The following is a 24177-nucleotide window of genomic DNA, read 5'->3' on the forward strand; positions in this document are numbered from 1 at the left end:
TATCTCAATGATATTTTGGGTTTCTTCAACTTGCCAATTTCCTCCCCAAGTATTTTTCTAGTATTCCCTTCAATTGTTTTTTTAGTATCTCTATCCCTATTCTTTGATTAAAACTCGCATAGATTCTTTTTCACAATTTTAACATCATTTATAAATTCTTGATTATGCTTATGAAACCTTTTGATTTTACCATTTCTTCTTAATTTTTTGTTCTTCCCATAACAAATCCTTTTCCCACATTCCTTTGTTAATACTTTCTTGCTTCAATTTATGGACCTCCTTAATCAATTATTCATTAAAGGCTTGTATCTTGGACATCTTAACATATTTACTTTTGGTTTCTTATTTCTTAATTTTGAATTTATGCATCTCTTGCAGTGTTGTATTCTTGATTCATTTATCAAAGAGGAGATTATATATTTCTTCCCATTAGTATTTTCATCAAGACTAGCCTCTCACTTAGAAACCCCATCCCAGAAACAACTTTGTACCAAAAGGAAGCTAAGAATTATACCACAAATAAAACCTTTCACAAGCGTTCATTGTGAATATGTGAGAAGCAAGTAGAGATTTTTTTGAAAAATAATTCTACTTTTAGAAAATTAATTGCATTTTTTGAAATCCCATGCATGAATCAAACTAAGAGAAATATTAAAAATAGATTATTTGATAAAAGTGTAATGGAAATGCATGGTAAAGACCTCTGCCATACATGAGTAGTTGAGTACATTGAGTGATTGAAATAAAAAAATGTGTGCAAGTAGTTATGAAAGAGATTTTTCCAAGAAGTGTGTAGTATCATACAATGTACATATAGAGTACTATACAAATCCATGCAATATGGATAGAAGGTAGCTATATAGTTCTTCAATAGTGTATGTTTGAAATTAATCTCAATTTTTCCACTTTTTAATTTGTATCTATTGTGTGATTGATGCTATGATCTAGAACCTTTTTCAACATTAATGAAATTCAATGATCGAGTGGTTCGATTGAGATCATAAGGACATAATTACCCAGGGCTTGAAATTTTTGCATATTATGAGAGCTTGATATCTGATCGGGATTCCCAATAATTTGAAGTTGTCATTATATTGTAGGGAAGGAGGACCAAAAATAAGAGAATTCTGAAGTTTTAATTATTTTCTAATTTAGGAGTTTGCGAAATAGATCTCAGAGAGGGCAATTTGAGGATAAATTTAATGGTGTCTTCAATTTATTATTATAGGAGGTGAGGGTTTCACTGTTAGTAAAGATTAATGATCTCATGGATATTGTCAAGAATGTTGTAAATTTCTCCGCAAATATATAAGGCTTGGAAACTAACAACAAAAAGTATGTCAAAGCTAAGCTAATGATATTGGATGTCATGACAGACCATTCAACCCCTTGTGTATTTAAGAAGAATACAAAAATCAAGATGTTTGATTCCTTAGTTAGTTTTTTCAATCATAACATAAATATCAAGATAAGTTTGTGTAAAAAAACTCATATCCATGCAAGTTATTAGGTTAGACACAATCACCAATTACCTTGTGAAGATCAACAAATTCTTAATCATTTTGCAATCATTTGTAAGAAGGTTGTAGACTCATATTTATTGAACATGGCACCCAATGGTTTTTTACCTTCATGGGAACATTTTATAGGTATTTTCCCTTGGGAAAAACTTTTTGACTTAATAGGCTTTGGGATAATAGTTTGTATAAGGAGACTGAGATGGAGTCAAATAAAAATAAGAAGGGTGTTAACAAAAACCTATCTCCAATCTATTAGTCAAAGAAGGGTAGAATTAAAGGACCCAATCAGGGTAAGGAAAAGAGTGAGGAGTCAGGAAAGGACTTGGTCAAAATATATTGTTTTGTTTATTGTAAGCACAATCATTATACATCACAATGTTTATAGAAGGGTAACCAAAATTAACAACAAATTAATATAGTGTTATTTATAAAATCTCATATGAATGAGTTTATTATAAAATTTGAGAACGATTCTTAATGATATCTTGCCTTTCCAAACATACTACATCAACCTGAAAATTATTTTCTAGTTTGAATAACAAAGGCTTAGGTGTACAAGTTGAGGTTGATGATGATTCCAAGTATCCAACAAAAAGAGTTGGCACTATTCCCTTCTAGCTCAAATTAGGAAATCACAGTATTTAGATCGAAAGGTCACATCATAGCCATTGTCACACATCTAGTTAACACTGAGCAAATTTTGATTGGCACCTTCCACACACAAAACATTTTATGTTTTTGGCTTTTGATCAAGACTGGCCACTCCTTTTCCCTGATTCCTGTAGGAGCGTTGTTTCCGAAAGTGACATTGCCTCCTCTGTCTTTTTCTTTCAGTGAAAAAGAATTGATTTTGTCCCTAGTCATATGTTTGGAACAACCACTATCCACATACCATTTTTTCTCTTTATTATGAGCCAATAAAGAGAGTCAACATAGCATGTTGTTTTCGGTCTTTGGTTTCTAGCGTCCTTTATCCTTTTGGATATGTCTGTGTCCATCATCTTGATACTTAGATTGGTACTCAAACTTTCTTCTACACAAAATGGGCTTGTGTCCATCATTTTGATACTTAGATAGGTATTCAAACTTGCTTCTACATTCAATGGGCGTGTGCCCAAAATTATTACACTTGAAGCATTTGACCTCACTTAGTAGGGGAGAGAAGACATTATGATTCCTAAGTGAAGAATCATGAGACTTAGGAGTCCATTTGTATTATATCTGATATTTTCATCTCTTTCAACATTGACTCTTCTATAATCAATATATTTGTGTTCAAAGGTATGACCCTTATAACAATGACCATAAATCAAATAGGGATGCCTATTGTTAAAACAATTATGAGATTGAGAAGGAAAATATCTTGGTTGACTCAATAATTTGTTCATTTTCCATTTACTGTCTCCCCTTTGTCTAGTTGATCTTTTGTCTTCATGAACTCTTTCATGATGCTTTTTCCTAACAGTTTGTGGTTCTTCAACTCCCGTGGACCTGAATTTTATCTTCTTCTTCTGAATAGAAGATTCTTGTGTCCTAGAGTATCCCACTCCAATTTTGATTCTTGAGGGCCTTTGACAATTAAGGATATGATTTAGTCTTCCTTTCCCTCCGACCAATTTAGACCATTTTCAATCTTTTATTCCTGAAAATGAGTTCTTAGGGATATAACCTCTACTTCAAGACATTGACAATTTTCCTCCCATTCTTGAATCATATCTTAAAGCACCTCTTCCTTTCTTTTGGCATCCTCTAACTCAGTTTTCAAAGATAAAAAATCATTTGTGTATACTTTTGAGGTCGTTTCCCTTTTTAATTTGAGCAACCCTTGTTTCAGCTGCTTGTTCTCGTCTTCCAGTATCTCACGATTTCCTTGTTCTCCTTTCAACAAATTGGCTAGACTATCCTTTCTCTTGATAACTTCTTCAAGATTTTCTTTCTGATAGTCGAACTCCTCATTATCATAGTTATATATTCCTTCTTCTACACACTATGACTGTTCCTTCAGCTGCTTACTTTTCTTCCTTTATTTCTTCAACTCATCAAGGGCATTGATGAGTTCCCCTTAAATGTTTCTTGGAGTTTATTTTCTTATGATCTTCACAATCTAATTCTGGTGCTGAGTTATCCTCTTTGGAATAAAAGCCCTTCTTCTTATGGGGTTTCTTCTTCTGATATGTTTGACACATATTTCTAAATTTCAAGTCTTCTTCTGTTTCAACCTTATCTTTGTAAGGGAATTTGGAAGAGAAACGTCCAACTCTTCCACAGTCAAAACACTTAAAGGGAAACATCCCTTTATATTTTCTTGATCCATGCTTCAGTGTTTTGGCTGTTAAGACACCTCCTAATCAAACTCATTTTTGGTGAAGTCTTGATTAGCTTTGTGCTCCTTTCCATTATTGGATACTCTGAATGTCTCTTCATTCAATTTAGATTTCTCCATTCCTACTCTCATCTCCTAGGTTGTGAGAGTACCATGTAGCTGATCCATCTTGAGATCTTGGAAATTTCCTCAATAACAAATAATTTGGCATTAAATCTCATGGGTAAATATCCCAATACTTTCTGAACGATCATCTCTTGACTTTATCATCTCCTTCATGACACTGGTTAAGTTTTTCCAAATTTTCATTAGCAAACTTACAATGTATAACATTCATAAGTTTTGATTGAATAAGACCAACAAGAATGACATGCTTAGATTTACAATTTCTTAGTTACAATTTATTTCCTTCTGCATCAGTGGGGGTAATATCAAGGACATTGTAAGTTTACTAGTACCGAGGTACAAACATATACCCCTAGGGACATAATATATGCCTCCATTCTTACTTTTTGAAAATCATAGTTGGCCCCATCAAATACTGATACCCTGCTTCATCAAAGTTCTTGAATCTTGCCTATTCATAATTCCTTATGGATCTACCTTCCAATGTTCAAAGTATTGCTGAAGGAACTTGGCTCTAATACCAATTTTTGGAATAAGGAATTGCTGAGAGGGGGCGTGAGTCAATAATTCAAGAAAATGGTAATTTTCTTCTCTTACTATACTTATAGTTCCTTCCTATGTTCTTTCACATGTGAGAGAATTCATTCATGAAATAGTGAATCAATAAAGTTTTAGACATACATACTCAAGCAACAATCTCATGAGCAACGCACCTTTGACACAGTGTTTTCATCTGGAATCCTAGAGGGAAAAAACCACCAATTTTTTGTTTGTTTTATGATGTAAATTAAGCACCAACTTAATTACATCTGTTTGTTTCTGAGAATCCACTGATTGGAGGCACCGACCCCCTTTGTTTAGAAAGAACTAACTTTTCAAGAGTCGCCTACCTTTTAAGTATGCAGGAACCAATCCACCACTACCATTGTTCTACTATTTCATACAATTTTAAAATTGAAAATAGAGGCATACAATTTTACAAGTAAAATACCAACTAATGGTTGTCTGCAAATTCAACTTCTACACTTTGCTTTATGTGCTCACTTGTAGTAGAGTTCCTCATTTTTCTCATAGAAACACTTCCTCTATGCTCTTACTTCACTATCCAGGGCTCTCCACTAACTACTCCTCAACACTACCCTTCCATCGCACTGTTTAGATGCACACACTCACTGATTTTCTCTCACACATATGCTGACTATTCCCTCTTAGCTCAATGGAGGTTCTAAGTTTTTCTCAAGTGTTGCACTTGACTCCATGTATCCAATGTCACCATAAACACTACCGAACCATGTACCCCTAGCATGGCACTCCATTCTTTTGTTGTTTCATACTTTCTCCAATTTTGTCACTACATTAAATCATTAGGATGGGTGTTAATCACTTCTTTGTATCACTGCATGACTCTCCATGTTGTGTATCTAATTTCAGTACCCTTACACATTTCACAAAGACTCCCCATGCATATTTATGGCTCATAGAGATCTAGTTGTACATGCTAATGGCATCATTGTTCTTATTTTACATGTACAATGTGTAAACCAGAGGTCTTCGACCATAAACTCTACTGCTCCATATTCAAAACCACAACTACTATAAACGAAAGGTCTTCAACCATAAACACTACTTCTTTGTATTCAAAACCACAAATACTGATTCATAAATCTTAATGGCTCGATGTACCATCATAGCAAATCTTTTCCATCGCAGTATTGTGTAGTGGTGTAACACTAAGAAACAACTGCTTTCCTACCTTCGACTATGTCTAGCACCTTTTGATTTATCACTCATAAAACTTCCACCATAGGATAAAGGGCAGTGATTGAGGGCTTAGCCATAAGGCACTAAGACTTTTAGGTCCCCAGCGGGGGCTATATTTCCTTTGTTATGTCATACGTGTTTGGTTTTGTGTTTGTTCCACAACCAAGCACTAACGCTATCAGAGCCATTTTATCGGGGATTTTCACTTATTTCCCATATTCCAGCAACCACAAATTGGCAATCGTCGATCACCAATAGGCCCCTCTATTAAGCCCTAGCCCTTGGTTCCTTAACACTTCATGACTGTGTGCTATCCCTCATATTAGAGCCCTCTAATTGATGATTTCCAACTGTGGCTAATGTGAAAACTATTTCAAACCTCTAATTGTTGATCGTCGATGTGACGCCATCATGTGCCACATGGCACTCTATGATTGGTGACATGTGTGTCTCGGATATTTCCCATTTGTTCACCAAAAATAGTTGAAAACACCTTCAGTGTGTCCTCATGATGTCATCAGCAACCACTTGGCCTTATTAGAACTAATCAGATCCTGCCATATGTCCACATTGGAGCTCATCTAAGACTGTCATCTATCCTTATTGGATCCAATCAAATTCCTCCACATTTCCTGTAACCCCATACAAAAATTACCTGCATACGAATTCTAAAACACAAAAAATAAACAATGCGACATCATAACACATAAAACACATATACACAGATTTTCGCTGGATCCCAAAACTGGGACTACCAGCTTGATTTTTCATTATTATGTTCCTTTCAATGTTATAATACATATTTATATATGCTGGAGCATCCAATACCATCGACCAAAAACCATCGCATCCAATACCATGGACCAAAAACCATCATGTCAAAAAAACATGTGCAAAAATCATGCACAAAACCATAGGTAGGTCCGCCCAACCTAACATAGGGTCCTAAGTCAAAATTTTCTGGGGCGTTGCCCCGGACCCCATAAAGTGGGGTTACGGGTACGCCTCAAACCCCTTGTTAACTACGTGGAAAGAATATAACACAACCCAACACACTGGCGATTTTTAAAACACTAATATAATTGGCATTCACAGATTGCAACATCCTAATGCTTGTCACTTTTGAAAATGTTGAACACTGATCACCAATAATCCATGGTCTTGATCCTCGAATATGAAATTTTCGACATCACATAAGACTTCTGATATTGCATATCACTAATCACTAATTGGTGAATTTCTTCCACTGTGCATTGCACCTTGGAACCTTTGATTGCCGAGATGCGATATGATGAGACCTCTGATATTACCATATAAGTAATCATTAATCGATGAATTACTTTGTTAAGTTATGGTATGTTCTATGCTTATAACAGTTAACTTATTTTTATAATTATATTCCACATATTAGCAATCACATGTACATAAAGTAAAGTGTAGATAGAACATTAAACGATCGACAAAAAACAAGCCAAGACAAGAGACACAAGATGTGGCAGCTAGCAAGGGACAAACCCCACAATGTGTGGGCAAACCCTTTGATCAAATATTCTTTTATCTTCAATAATTTAGAAGAGAGAAATAGTACAATAAATCTGATTTATATCAACAATAGCAAACCCTAGACCAGTGGCATCAACCTTAGCAGCTTCATCATCAAACTAGGGCAGACGATATCTCACAAACCAACCGTCAGATCGGCATGATTCCACCACCAAAGGTTGTGGCTTCCAAAGGAGGTTCAGATGAACTTACAGTGCAGTTTAGATGAAGAGATATTCTAGTCCACGTAGTTCAATCTTTACTTCTGCAGTTGCAGCTTCAGTTTCAGTAGCTTCCGGCTTTAAACTAGGGCAGTCAATATCTTGCAAACCGTCCGTCGAATTTACTTGATTCCACCACCAAAAGTTGACGCTTTCATAAGAGGTTCAGATGAGCCTACAATGCAGTTTAGATGAGGAGATCTTCTAGTCCACGCAGGTCAATATTTACTTCTGCTGTTGCAGCTTCAGTTTTGGCAGCTTCTGGCTTCACATGTGTGAGAGAGAGACCCTTTTCTGTGCAGTAGAGAAGAGACTCTTTTCTGCGTAGTAGAGACGGAGAGATGTGATGAGATGAGTGATTCCAAATGAGGAAAAGTCCTCCTGTATTTATACACAACGTTGGTGTTTGAATAGATGCGACTGTTGGGCTTCTGAGCCTACATGAGTTGTAGGTCGGCTTGAAAATAATTCCATAATCAAAATAAATTCATATCTCCATGAATACTTATCGGAATCAGATGATCTTCAGATCATTCCTACACCTCTCAATGAGACGAATATAATGAACATATTATCAACCATGAATAAGATGACCCACATGAAGTTTTGCCCTGGTTGCCAATTTTAACACTCCCTCTCAACTAGCAAGAACTTCATCTACAATCTATCTATCGATCGTTACTATTCATCTATCAGATGCACTGCCCTGTACAGCCTGACCCTTGCCCTGCTCTACTCTATTCTACCTGTTCTACTTTGTCTTGTTCTGCCTTGTACTAATCTGTACTATTTTTCTCTATTCTGCCCTTCTCTTGCATTGTTTTGTTCTTCTCTGCTTTTGTCCGAATTATGAAGAAGAAGAAATGATTGAGGATGTATCATACTGACTCAAAGTTAGTCTTAGAGTATGTACCACTAGTCCCAGACCAATCTCAACCAACCCGAAGTCAGTGTCATAGTGAGTACAACTCCACTGGTCTTAGACTAGTAACATCCTCCACTGACTCAAGGTCAGTCTTGGAGTGCGTACCACTAGTCCTAGACCAGTATCAACCGACTTGAAGTCAGCTTCATAGTAGGTGCCACTCCTACCACTGGTCCTAGACCAGTATCACAGTCTCATAGAGTGTACCACTAGTCCCAGATCAGTCTCAACCAACCCGAAGTCAGTGTCATAGTATGTACCACTCTCACTGGTCCTAGACCAGTACTACACTAACACGAGGTCATTCTCAGAGTATGTACCACTAGTCCCAGACCAGTCTCAACCGACCCGAAGTCAGCATCATAGTATGGTACATCTCCTACCACTTGTCCCAGACCAGTATCATTGATCCCAGATCAATGGAGGTCATCCTAGCGTAGGGTGTAAGATAGATACAACGATGCGTCCATCGATACTACTATGGTCCCTAACTTCATTTCCCTTCTCATTGATCAGATGAGAGGTACTTCACATGAGTCCCAAATTACATGGGTAGGATGCCTCGACAGGAGAACTAATCAATCATGTCCTCACAGGATAACACATCAATCCTGCTACAATCGCCATGGACAACACATCAATCCAAGCCTCACAGGAGAACACATCAATCTTGCTACAATCACCATGGAGAACACATCATTCTAGGCCTCACAGGAGAACACATCAATCCTTCTACAATTTTCATGGAGAACACATCAATCTAGGCCTCACAGGAGAACTAATCATCTTGCTACATAGGAGAGTGAATCATCCTGTTCCACAAGAGCGCGAATCATCTTGTTCCACAAGAGAGTGAATCATCTTGTTCTAGTGCACACCACCAGGGGAGGGTGAGTCACCCTGTGGTCGTATGTTGCTCCAATAAGAACCGCAAGCCCTCAGAGCTCCCAGAGCTCAATGTATGCAACATGCAGGACCCTCGTACAAGGGTTTCTTGATGGCTCCAAGTCGTTTTGGAAAATCACAGATTAGATATTTTCTTGGGGCTTTGACAAGGTGATTCAATCTGTACATCATCTTAATGCGATGGAGCCTCCTTGCTCATCGACTTACCATATCCCAGATGATGTTTATCTGCTGGAGAAATCGACGAATACGGGATTCCTCAATAATTGAATCCCACCTCTAGTTGTTATAGAGAATCACAATGGTATGTGTTCAAACAGCTCACTGAAGAGCTTCCCCAACTAGGCAGCTTCATACGAGTTCATACTCGTAGATATGTATCTAGTCTCGGTGGTGCTTATGGCACCCGACTTCTGCTTCCTGCTCATCCATTATATCAATGTAGAATCCAAAGAGAAATAACATTAAAAGTGCTCCAGTGATCCTCCACACTACCTGCCTAATCATAATTCAAATAACCATGCAGTTTCATATTTCTAGCAGTGTATCTCAATCCATGAGAGATCGTGTCCTGAATTCATCTCAGAAGATTCTTGGCACCAATCTAGTGAAGCTCAACCAAATATGAGCTCACAATGCTAACTGGAAAACATATGTTCGGACGGAGGTTCACCAAGAACATCAACGCGAATGAGTTTTTGAAACTTAGAGGCATTTCCCAAATCTGGTCCGACATCACTACCATATAACTTCTGAAAGTTAAGATCCTCAAGGTAGTCACAGGCTTGCAGTCCATCATACCAAATCTTTCCAATATCTTTACCACATATTTTCCTTGAGATAGGAAAATTTCCCTTGGCTTCTGCCATATTTCAAGTCCTTGGTCCTTCATTTCAAATTCAGAAGCCAACTCCCTCTTACATTTGTGAATGAGAGGGTCTGTGCCTGTTAGAAAGAGGTCATCCACATACAAATGAGAGGCTTGTCATCTTCAACCTTAAAGTAAAGGTTAGGATCAGCTTCACTCCTAGTGATCCCAGCTTCATCAGGTAGCAATCGATCCTCTCATACCATGCTTGGGGTGCTTGCTTCAGCCCATAGAGAGCCTTCTTCGACCTGCATACATGATATTTTCGATCATAAATCTCAAATCCTTGAGGTTGCTCAACATAGACCTCTTCTTTGATCGAACCGTGGAAGAACGCGGTCTTAACATCCATCTAATGTAGGTTCCATCCTCGTGAAGCCACAAGGGCTATGATCAAGCGGATGGTTGTATATCTGGCAATAGGTGCAAATATCATAATCTATACCTTCCTTCTAGGATAAACTAGGAGCAAGAAAACGAGCCTTATACTTTTCCATACTTCCATCTGCTGCATGCTTTATATTGTAAAGCCATTTTGAAGTAACAATTGTCTTGTCTAGGGTCAGGGAACTACTTCCCCGACATCATTCTCCATAATAGACTCATATTCTATGGTCATAACATCCTTCTATACTTAATGCTTGACGACATCTAAGAATGATGAAGGCTCATTTTTTATGATCGTGCTCATGATGGTCAGGTATCCCCGATACCTGTTAGGTTTTTTACTTTGATGGAAGGTTCCTCAGTGTGCAGCATGTCCTCCAACATCATCAAGTATCCCCATAAGCCATGAAGGCCTCTTCCTAAAAGAGGGAGGCTCATGTGGATGAGGATCAATTGGATCCATGGGTTCTTCTACATCAGGCATTGATTCATCATCCTTTTCTTTTAGTTCCCTGGTGTTGGCTTCTTGAGAGCTCCTCAAAGTCGGAAGATTGTCCACCTTGTTGAGAGCCATATCTTTGTCAAAGGTGACATCATGACTAATCATGACTTCCCTTTGACTGGTGGTGAACATTTCTTCAGGAGTCTTGGAACCCAATGCTTGATGAGGGCATCGATTTTGTACATATACAACAGTTTTTGTGGTTTCAGCCCATAGAAACTTCGAAAGTCTTTGATCATGTAGCATGGCCTAGACAGCTTCCACAATCGTGCGGTTCTTCCTTCCTTCCACACCATTCTACTCAGGAGTATGTGGTGTAGTAGTCTCCCTCTTAATGCCAACCTCGGGTATGCCTGAGTGAACCAACTGTAATATATCGGAGGTCTTGCTTTGGCTTGATGGGAATGGTCCCCTTTTGAGCTTCCCTTCAGCACATCCTAGACATACACCTTCTTTCTCTACTTAGAATTCGGGCATCCGTGTCACCATTTGTCTTACACCAAGTATAGCTTTATAATGAAGGGGGGAAAACCTCCAATGCCAAAGTTTGGACTAAAGAGATGTGCCAAAAGACATGACACCTAGTGGACTTTCATCAACCTGATATAATGAATCAACACTAAACCCAAGAGTAAAGTCATCTTTAGCATTATTTTTCCATATACGTACCTTGCCATCGCTGAAGGTTACCATGTAGCCTTTGTCTTCCATTGTCGAGATGGACACTAGGTTCTTCTTTAGGTCAGGTGCATTTAATACATCCTTGAATTTCTAGCCTTCTTGAATGGTTGTCCTCTTCCTCAATTCTCAGCTCTCCTCTTACCTTTGCTATTGAATTTGTCATTCCTTTGATTTCCATCAGAGGGATTTTGATCATCGTCCCGATGTGAGTCCTTTCTATCAGGGCACTCCCTTGCATAGTGACCTACTTTATCGCAAATGTAACATCATCATTTTCTTCCAGCTTTAGGTCCAACCTTTCCTTTTGATTTAGTCCCAAAATTATTTCTTTTCTTAGCATGAGAAGAAAAGGCAGCAGGAGGACCTTTAGGCATGGGCATTTCTTGCTCTTCTTCCTTTGTTTCTTCTTCAATGCATCTAGTCATTAATTCCTCGAAACCAGGAATTATATTATAGTTCAGTAGAGTAGTCCCGAACAGGTAACATTCGGATGGTAATCCTCCAAGAGTTGTGAGTGCCATTTCCCTGTTAGTAATAGCCTCCCCAATAGATAGGAGATCATTCTTGATCTCGGTTATTCTTAAGAAGTATGCTTTTATACTCTCATCTTTAGCCTTCTTGATTTCACTTAGTTTATTTCTAAGAAACAAAACTTGATTTGCATCATTAACTTTAAATAAACTCACCAGTCTATCATAGATTTCCTTGGAGATGTCGAGTTTAGAGGTGTAGGCCAGCAAGTGCTTGTTGATAGAGTCACGAATGATCTTCTATTTTGACTTCTTTGGTTTTCCATTTGTTCCATGCAGCAATGGATGCATTTGATGGAGGCTCAACAATATTGCCTCTAACATGGTCCAGCACTCCAGGATCTTCTAGGGTTAGATAGATAGACAACTTCCATCCGTGATAGTCATCTTTCTCATGGAGCTTTTCTTCAGCAAGAAAGAGTGTTGAGGACCCCATAATTATTTTAGGATAGCCTTGCCAATCTTCTCTTCGGTGATTGCTCTTGCTCTTGCTTGGGCTTTGTCTTCACCTCAGCTATGATACCATGTTAATTTATGGTATGTTCTATGCTTATAATAGTCAACTTATTTTTCTTATTATATTCCACAAATTAGTAATCACATGTACGTAAAGTAAAGTGCAGATAGAACATTAAATGATCGAGAAAAAACAAGCCAAGACAAGAGACACAAGATGTGGCAGCTAGCCAGGGACAAACCCTGCAATGTGTGGGGAAACCCTTTGATCAAATCTTCTTTTATCTTCAATAATTTCACAGAGAGAAATAGTACAATAAATCTGATTTATATCAACAGTAGAAAACCCTAGATTAGTAGCATCAACCTTAGCGGCTTCATCATCAAACTAGGGCAGATGATATCTCACAAACCGACCATCAGATCAGGATGATTCCACCACCAAACGTTGTGGCTTCCAAAGGAGGTTTAGATGAACCTACAACACAGTTCATATGAAGAGCTCTTCTAGTCCACGTAGGCCAATCTTTACTTTTGTAGTTGCAACTTCAATTTTGGCAGCTTCCAGCTTCAAACTAGGGCAGTCGATATCTTGCAAACCGTCCGTCGGATTGACTTGATTCCACCACCAAAAGTTGTAGATTTCAGAGGACGTTCACATGAACCTATAGCGCAATTCAGATGAGGAGATCTTCTATTCCACATAGGTAAATCTTTACTTTTGCAGTTGCAGCTTCAGTTTCGACAGCTTCTGGCTTCACATGTGTGAGAGGGAGACCCTTTTCTGCGCAATAGAGAAGAGACTCTTTTCTGCATAGTAGAGAGAGAGAGAGAGATGTGATGAGATGAGTGATTCTAAATGAGGAAAAGTCCTCCTGTATTTATACACAACGTTGGTGTTTGAATAGATGTGACTGTTGGGTTTTTGAGCCTACATGAGTTGTAGGTCGGCTTGATAATAATTACATAATCAAAATAAATTAATATCTCCATGAATACTTATCGAAATCAGATGATATTTATATCAATCCTACACCTCTCGACGAGAGGAATATAATAAAAATATTATCATCTATGAATAAGACGACCCACATGAAGTTTTTCCCTGGTTGCCAATTTTAACATGCTATGCATTGCACCTTGGAACATTCAACCACTGATATGTGATATGTCGAGACCTCCAATAGTCAATTGTACATGTATCAGAAGGACACCAACTCAAACTTGGAATTTCACAAGTTTTTCGTTTCTGGATTTTAGACTTTTGTGGTTTATATCTTCTGACTCAGTTACCAGAGAACCCACTGTAAAAACCATTTTTTGTCAAATTTTCAAATCCCAATAGGGATCCATCATCAGGACATCTTGAATGTTGATAGTAGAAGAGCTTAACTGAGAGATTTAAATAGTTATGAGGTGAGTTAATTTAAGGATGAAATGAAGGTCGACTTGATTAACAATATTTATTGTTATCTTTTTTTAGTTTTTATTATTATTAATTATTAATAATAGTTAATGTTTAATAATTAATATATCTTAATAGATCTTAAGGAAGCATTAAGACAAGATTTTTCCCTCATTATGAAAAAGGAAAAAACTACCAAAAGTAATTTATGTAAAGAGGAACAAATTGCCTTTAAATCCTTGTGGAACAATGATAAAATTGTAGTTCTTAAGGCAAATAAGGGAGGGGTGGCAATGATCTTGGATAAAGAAGACTATGTATGCAAAATGAATGAGCACCTCAAATGTGGCACTTATAAGAAGCTGAGGGAAAATCCCATCCCCAAAATTATGAAAGAGGTAAAAAATACAATTTCAAATTCCAACCTTGAGGAAAAATTAAAGAAAAGATTAATCCCTTCTTGTGAAACTATCCCAAGAATTTATGGTTTACCCAAGATCCATAAAGAAGGGGTTCCTCTTATACCAATAGTTAACACCATTGGTTCCCCAACATATGAACTTGCTAAGTATGTTGTTAAAATCCTTAAGCCCCTAGTCGAGAATATTGATTCCTTCATCAAGGACTCCCATGATTTTGTGAATCTTTTTAAAAATGAGAGGGTAGACCATGATGACATCCTTGTAAGCTTTGACATAGTATCCTTATTCACCAAGATTCCCCTTGATGAAGCCATTCAGGTTATAAAATATGTTACTGATCCAGGAACTACAAGACTGGCTGAAATCTGCTTGTAGTCAACTGTTTTCACCTTCCAAGGAGAATACTATGAGCTGACATTTGTGTTGGCAATGGGATCACCCCTTTCGCCAATTGTGGCCAACTTATACATGGAATACTTTGAAAAGAAAGCCCTTGAATCATACCCTTTGAAGCCAATCTGGTGGAAACAATTCATTGATGATACCAATATAAAATGGACTCATGGTGAAACTGAGCTTGACAAGTTTTTTATTCACATCAACTCCATCTCTTCGAAATAAAATTTACTATGGAGCTAGAAGAAAACATGAGCATCCCATTTCTAGACGTACTCATCATCAGGAAGGAAGATGGCTCTTTAGGGCATAAGGTTTTCAGGAAGTCAACCCACACAGAAAGCTACCTCCACGCTGATTCCCACCATCACCTAGCCTAGAATTTTGGTGTTCTAAACACTCTGGCTATCAGAGCCCTTCGAATTTCTGACTCTGAGCATCTGGATGAAGAGAAGAAGCATTTAGTTTCGACTTTTAAGGGTATAGGCTACAAAGAAAAAGAAATTAAAATAGCTATAGAGAGAGCTGAAAGAAGGGTGTTATCTCAGGAACCTAAGGCTCAAGACCAACCTCAGTGTGGTAGGGTATTTCTACCTTATATTCAAGGAGTGACAGATAATATTGCTAAAATCCTGAGAAAGAAAAACATAATGACACAATTCTCAGCACCTGGAACTATTAGGCAAGGAATGAAGTCTGTCAAAGATAATATTAATAGACATCAACTTAAAGGAGTCTATAAAATAGATTTTTCATGTGGAAAAAGTTACATTGGTGAAACAGGTCACTCCTTGTAGATAAGAGTCAAAGAGCATGGAGTTGATATTAGGAATGAAAGATCTCGTACTTTAGCCCTGGCAGAGCATTCCTCAAAAACTAAGCACCATATCTATTTGTAAAATGCATCTATTGTCACAAGAGAAGAACAACATCATAGGAGAAAGATCAGAGAAGCTCTTGATATTATCAAACATCCACATAATCTCAACAGGAACAATGGTATTGAGATTAGTGGAAGCTAGCTTCCCTTAATCAGAGAAATTAAGATCACCAATAGACCTCAAGGTATAGCACTCAGTGGGTAGCTATCTCCCTCTCCTATTCAAATAGCTAGTAGTATTTCTATTATTCTATTATTTTTAGTCTTAATAATAATTTCCAGAACTATTAAGTAGGATAATAATAATTATTATTATTATTTAATTATAACATTTACAGTAATAATCATGATAATAACTATTCACTATTAATAATTAATAGTAATTAAGATCTATTAATTATTATTAATTAATAATAATTAAGATCTCCTAATTAATTAAATTATTATTAATTATTATTAATTATTATTAATAATAATAACTATTATTAACTATTAACTATTACTAATTATTAATAACTATTAACTATTATTAATTATTAATTATTAATTATTAATTAATTAATAATAATAATAACTATTATTAATTATTAAACATTAACTATTATTAATAATTAATAATAATAATAACTAAAAAAGATAATAATAAATATTATTAATCAAGTCGACCTTCATTTCATCCTTAAATCAACCCACACTACAACAAAACAGGCAATTTGCACCAGATTTAGCACCAGATTTTAGTGCATTTTTTTCTCAGTTGGGATGAGCAGCCTAGCACTAAATCTGGCTCTATTGTACAATTTTTAAAGCGTCCTTTTTTGCACCAAATTTTGCATCTTTTTAATGCCAAATTTTCCATCCTTTTTTGCATCATATTTTGCACCAAGATTTTCATTTGGTTTTACAATAGGTTTTGCTTCTAGTTTTGTGCCATTTTTTGCATCTATTTTTGCATCATTTTTTGCTTTCTCTTTTGTGGCATTCTTTGCTTCTAGTTTTGTGTCATAATTTGCATCGATTTTTACACAATCTTTGGCATCTAATTTAGTGCCTTTTTTTACATCCAGTTTGTGCCAATTTTTGCATCTGGTCTTATGCCATTTTTTGCTTCTAATTTTGTACTTATTTTTACATCTATTTTTGTGCCAATTTTTCTCCCTTTTTTTACACCATTTTTTCCATCCAATTTTGCACCATATGTTGAATCTTATTTAGTGTCAAATTTTGCATGCTTTTTTGCAGAATTTTTTCATCCACTTTTGTGTTTTATTTATCTCCCTTTTTTGCATCCTATTTTGCACCATATTCTGCATTTAATTTCGCATCATTTGTTTCATCCAATTTAGCATCATTTTTAACACCATTTCTTGCATCCAATTTCTCATCCTTTGGAGCATCTAAATTTGAATCCTATGTTGAACCATATGTTGCATCCACCTTTGCATCCCATTTTGTGTCTATTGTTACATTCAATTTTGAACCATTTTTTCCTCTACTTTTGCATTTGTTTTGCACCAAGTTTTGAATGATTTGTTGCACCTCATTTTATATCCAATGTTGCATCTCAATTTGCATCCAAATTTGAGCCATTTTTATGCCCATTTTTGCACCATTTTTCTTCTTTTGTGTCCAATTTTGCACCAGTTTTTATGTCCAAATTTGCATCCTTTTTGGTATCTAATTTTTCATCCTTTTTGGCTTCCAAATTTGCATCCTTTTTTCTGCCACATTTTATGTCCACATTTGCGTCTCATTTTGCACCTAGATTTTAGTTTGAATTTTCATCTAGTTATGCATCATTTTTTGACATCCTTAGCTTCACCCTTTTTTAGTCCCATTTTGCATCTTGTTTTGTGTCTTTTCTTACATCCTTTTTTCATCATAATTTTACACCATTCTTTGAATCCTCATTTTGGTGTCCATTTTTGCATCCTTGTTTGTGCCCAATTCGGTATCCTTTCATATGGCCTATTTTGTTACCTTCTTTGTCTCTAGTGTTGCACCATTTTTTGATTTTACTTTAAAACCCTTTTTGTGTCATTGTTTGCATCCTGTTTTGATGGCTAGTTTAACATCCAATTCTACTCCCAATTTTGCATCCATGGTTAAATCTGCTTTTGGCTTCTTGTTTAGAGTTTTACTTTTATTTCCATTTATGACCCCCTCTATGGGTTAATTTTACTAAGTTCATTTACATAGTGAAATATATTAAAGTTTCTAAATATCATTTTTCTGTAGGATTTAATGCACGGTTAGATGAAAATAAAACCCTCTCAGTTTATCCCGGAAACCTAGGAAAAACCAATTAAGAGAAAGGTTGTTCTAAGGTTTAGGATTCTTAGTAGATCAAGATGTAGAGTATAGATTAAGAAAAAGAGAATGAATTCTTGTGAGTCCTTGCATGCAGGTCTTCTTGGAGTTTTTAGTATAGCTAGGAAGCGCTCCTAGCTAGCTCCAATGCTTGGTCCTACACATAAGAGAGAGAATAAAGCAACCTTCACAGCATAATATCTTAATAATCGAAACTATTAGAAACATATAAATATGATTGAATAAATAAATACAAACCAAAATTCCATACATCCATTAGTTAAATAGAAGAAGTAAAGAATGAATAGAAACATATGGAAGGAAGAACAACTGATCTATATGAATAAAGGAGTTGGAGGAAAGTTACAACAATCAGATGTAGTTGTAACAACACCTCCCCCAACTCATAGCTCCAAAACTCTCCCTCTCAAGATAGATCTTAGCAGGGTGACAATACAAGAATTCCCATCATTTTTTCAATGGCCAAGCCTCCAATATACAGGAAAGTGAAGGCTATGAAGATTTCCCAAATTCCTCATTAATTCAATTTGGGAAAAATCTTTTGGGTGAATAATGTTTCCTCATATAAAAATGGCCTTTTCCACTTTTTAGATGCTTTTGTGTTTAGGAAAAAGCTAAAGATGAGGATAAAGAGATCACATTCCACCATATGAGTTTCCGAAAGTGAACAAGAGTGTCAAATTCAAATGCTTTTTTGCTTATGTTTTAGTTTTTTTTAAATATATATTTAGTTTTAGTATTTTTTTATTTTCTAAGAAAATATATATTTAGTTTCTGGTATTTTGTTTCTATAACAAAAATTATATTTTGTTTTTATAAAATGGATTTTAAACATTCCATTCATGCTAAATTTGTGATTTTATGATAGGAGTTTAAATTATATATAAAAAAGTAACTCAATGCCATGTGTTGTGTCGTTGACATGGGTGTTATACATCTTTTCCTTGCTAAGTTATAGAATGTGCTTGGGTTTTCTTAATGTAATAAGACTAATTATGTTCTTCATGATATCTTGAAATGTTCATCTTGAACCAGGCTAAAAGAGCAATAAAGTTAAAATAGGTTTTCCTTTGTCCTTTGTAGATATTTGTCCCCATTAATCTTGATCTTAATAGATTAATTGTCTTATGGTGGCCTTGAGTGGTCACTTCCATTAGTTGCATGCTTTACAGTTTTCTGTTAGTGACATTTTTTAGGCTTGATAATATGTTATTTAATTTATCAAAATGTGTTATTGTCCATATTATTGTTAAATATGTTGGTTTTTGAGCATGTTTTAGCAAAACATTCCCAAAATATTTATAGACTGTATTTTATAATGCAATGATTTATTGCTTGATGAAATTGTTTTGGATATTTTTTTTAGTATATTAAATTGTATGTGATAAAGTCAAAAGTCACCTCTTTTTTAGATTTTCATTGGTTAATTTCTTTTAAGGCCATCAAGTTCATCATTTGGTTCCAGGTTAAGGAAATATAGGAGTCATGAAGTGGAATTGTCCAAGCACTTAAATCTTGAGACATGTTTTTTTTAGTCACATTATACTTCCTTTCTATGTAAATTCTCGATGAAAATGGTCTCATGGAACATGAGGGGCCTCAATAGTAAAGGAAAACAAAGACTCCTAAAAGAAAAATGGTACGCAAAGCACTCATCAATAATGCTGATATAAGAAGCAAAAATATTAAGTGAGGTTCTACCTCATATAATTAGAAAATGGGGGAGGAAATTCCAAGTAGTAGTGATTGATCCTTAGAGATACTTGGGTGGAATGGTTATTATTTGAAATGATAAAGACATCAAGGTTATCAATATGTTTATCTCTTTTCGCATTATGACAATACAATTTTAGTTAATTGACATCGAGGACTACTACCATGTATCCAATGTCTATGACTCCAATATCGCAAATGGAAAACCTCTATTTCTCAATTCTATTTATGCACAAGTAATTTATACTCCCCATCTCCATGGATTATTGGGAGTGACTTCAATATTATCAAGTGTCTCGAGGAAAAGAAAGGATGAAGCGCAATGTTTAACAAGATATTTTGTAAGCTATACCATTAAAGCCATAAAGTAGTCTCCATTAAAGTTGCCAAGAAATGAGTCTCCAACCCACACATGTGGATCAATGAGATGCAATACATGTGGGTGTGGTGACTAACTTAATACACCACTCTAATAACTCCACAAACTTATGTATTTCACTCCGTCACATAAATTGACAGTAGTGTGACATAAGTAACCAAGAGTAGACATGAAAGCCTTAGGCAACAAACATTCCCTACATCCTCAATTAGGTGCTTAAATGATGAAGTGAAAATGCAAGGAGAAAAGAGGAATTCATGATTTAACCATCACAAACATGTGATCAAGTGTGACTAGGAGTGTATATATTCATATATTTTCCAAAGAGTGAGTTAATACATGAGTCACCATTCATTGGCCCTTATTTTTCTTTCTTTTTCATTTTCTTAAATATAGGACTTAGGGAATAAGGTTTTCATAAGTTTGGCACAACTCGTAGATATAAGATTTACATGAATTTTCACTTCAACCTTAGAGTTTAGACTTAGATAAATCAATATAGTGTATCTTTAATGATTTTGGCTTTCACTTTTTGATTTTATTTCATCAAAAATGACAAAAGGGGAAATATTTTGCCACAAATATATGAATGCTTAATCATAACGGCATCATGTGGTGAAAACAAATTAATGATGTTATTCTCTATGAAAATGATGGGTATTCTTGAGAAAATCTTATGCTTTTAGATTTCTCCTCTCTGGTTGAGAGGGAGTGAGGGTAGACACCATATTATCCATGTGTCATGTACTATGGCCAAGACTAACAATCGTAAGCCTAGTAAAGACACTAGTAGGGAGAATGGTGGATTGGATAAACATCTGGGACCAATATTCTTTGAGAATTTGAACTTTGACTAGGACTAATCGCCATAAGTCAAGTACATTGATCCAGGATAAGAATAGTCATGAGGATTGACATTTCCTAGTGTCAAATATTATGATAGTGGATTAGGAAATGATAATGTGAGGACATACCTGGTGAACATCTTAGTGGGGTAAGTTCCTAGAGAGGCAGTGGTGTCCAAATTTATGCGTCCCAACATCGGGCTCTGATCTAATGGAGAGATAAACTTGTTAGTTAAGGCCTTACTATTTTGACAATGTTGGCTATGATGATGTAAATCATCATTGATGCTTATCAATCTAGATCCCTTCTTATATGAATATTTCAACTTGAGAGTACTTTTTTGTCTCATTATGAGTACCTCCCTAGTTAGAGGGAGGGTCATCATCTTCATTATCGCCATCATCACCACCATCAATGTCATCATTTCATTATCTTCATAATCACCATTTATGTATTCACCATCATCATCATCATCATCATCATCATCATCATCATGATTATGGATATTGTCATCAATTGTTCATAATTATAGGCATCATAAGAAATATCATCAACCTAAAAAATGTTACGAGTGCTCGAAAAGGGTTGTTAGGACACATGATATATGCAAGAAAAATAACAATTTTACTTTTTATAGATGATCGATGATCATCATCATTACTACCATTATCATCATCATTATAATTTTCATCATCCCCATCATAAAAACTAATACAATTTTTATCATAATTGTTGTTATCTTCATCATGAACATCATAATCATCATTCATGCCATTATTGTTCTTGCTGATGACCACGACGAAAAAAATGATAATGATGATTAGCTGATGATGAATTGGAAGATGACGTCAAAGATAACTATTATGATTTTGACCATGACAACATTTAAAAATTGGGAAGAATAGCCAAGGTCATTAGAATCATCATCATCATCATTGTCATTGTAACTCTCATCATCTTTATCATCATTGTCATTATCATAACAATCACAATTCATGTCATCGTCATCATCTTCATTATCACCATCGTTATAATTATTGACATTGTCATCAGTTGTTCATAATTTTCAATGTCATAAGAAATATCATCAATGCAAAAAATATGGTGTGTGTTGGAAAAGGGAGGCAAAAGTGAAGAAAAAAAATGGGGGTAAAAATAGACGTAAATTTGGATGAAGAGTGGACACAACATGAGTAGATGCAGAACAAGACAGAAAAATTGACACAAAAGTGGATGAAAAAATAGATGCAATAGTTGATGCAAACTTGAACACAAAATAGGATTCAAACATGGATGAAAAAGTGGAAGAAAACATGGGCACGATAGTAGGCATAAAACTTAGCATGAATTGTGGTGAAACAAATGTGGATACTACAATGAATGTAAAAAAAAAGACACAAACTTGAATGCAAAAAGGAGGAAAAATTGGATGAAAAAAGGGATGTAAACATGGGCCAAACATGGGTGCAATTGTGAACACAAAATTAGTTGCAAAATTGGACGAATCAAAAGTGGATGTAAAAGTATATTGAAATGGGATGCAAAAAACATAAACAATATTTGATACAAACGTGGACACAAAAGAGGATACAAATGTGGATGCAATAGTGAAAGAAAATGTGGGTTGCAATGATAGGCATAAGATATGGCACAAATCATAGCACAAAAAAAGTGGATGTAATAATAGACAAAAAAAAAAGATGTAAACTTAGATGCAAGAGAAGATGCTATAAGGGATGTAAAAGTGGATGCAAACACGGGTGCAACATGAGAAACAAAATTGGATGCAATGGAAATACATGCAAAAGAAGATACAAAATGAGATGCAAAACCCAACACAAAAGTGGATGCAAAAATAGATGCAATGTTTTATGCAAAAGAGGATGTGAAGATGGATGCAAAATTGGAAGAAAATGTGGGTACAATAGTAAGTACAAAACATGGCACAAATTGTGTCACAACAAAAGTGGATGAAATGATAGATACAAAAAAAGAAACAAATGAAGATGAAAAATAGGATGCAAAAAGGGATGTAAAAGTGGGCGTAAACATGGGTGCAACAATGGATGTAAAATATGATGCAAAAGTTGATGCAATAAAATTCTATGCAAAAGTAGATGCAATACAAGACACAAAACCTGATGCAAATCTTGACACAAAAGTGGATATCAAAAGGGATTAAAAATAGATGTAAAAGTTGATGAAAACCTAGATGTATATGAGGATGCAATCGTGGATGCAAATTTAGAAACAAAAAAGGGTGCAAAGGGAGGTGTCAAACTAGGTGCAAATTATGGCACAAGAAAAATGGATACAATAGTGGACACAATAACAAATGAAAAAGAGGATGTAAATATGGATGCAAAACAAGATGAAAATGTTAATGCAACAAAAGTAGATGCAAAATTAGATGCAAAAACTAGACACAAACCTCGATGCAAAACTTGGAACAAAGGGGATGCAAAAAATATGCAAAAAATGATTTAAAAAATGATGCAAAAGAGGATGCAAGAGATGATGCAAAAGTTGATGAAAGTGTAGGCACAAAAAGTGGATGCAATAGAGGATGCAAAAGATGGTGAAACAAAATTAGGTGCCAAACTTGATGCAAAACATGGTGCAAAGGATGGCACAAAACTTGGCATAAAACGTGGCGTAAAACTTGGTGTAAAATCTGGTGCAAAACCTATTACAATACCTGGTGCTAAACTTGATGTAAGACTTGGTGCAAAACTTGGTGAAAACTTTGCATCAATTTTTGCACCATATTTGATAAATGGACACAAATAGCACAAAATTTGGTCTCTAGACGCAAAAAAGGAAGCAAAAAGGGATGTTAATCATAGGGTTTTGTTGTAGTGCCACCTCATAACTATTTAAATCTCTCAGTTAAGCTCTTCTACTATCAACATTCAAGAAGTCATGATGATGGATCCCTGTTGGGATTTGAAACATTGACGAAAAATGGTTTTTAATGTGGGTTCTCCGGTAACTAAGTCAAAAGTTTTTCCTTTGTTTTATGGTTTGGAGAGGCAAAACTTCAATTGGCTCTAACGT

The sequence above is a fragment of the Pinus tabuliformis genome, chromosome 9 (genome assembly GCF_031772625.1).
Source record: "Pinus tabuliformis cultivar Carrire ecotype Pingquan chromosome 9, CPIR1, whole genome shotgun sequence".
NCBI lineage: Eukaryota > Viridiplantae > Streptophyta > Pinopsida > Pinales > Pinaceae > Pinus > Pinus tabuliformis.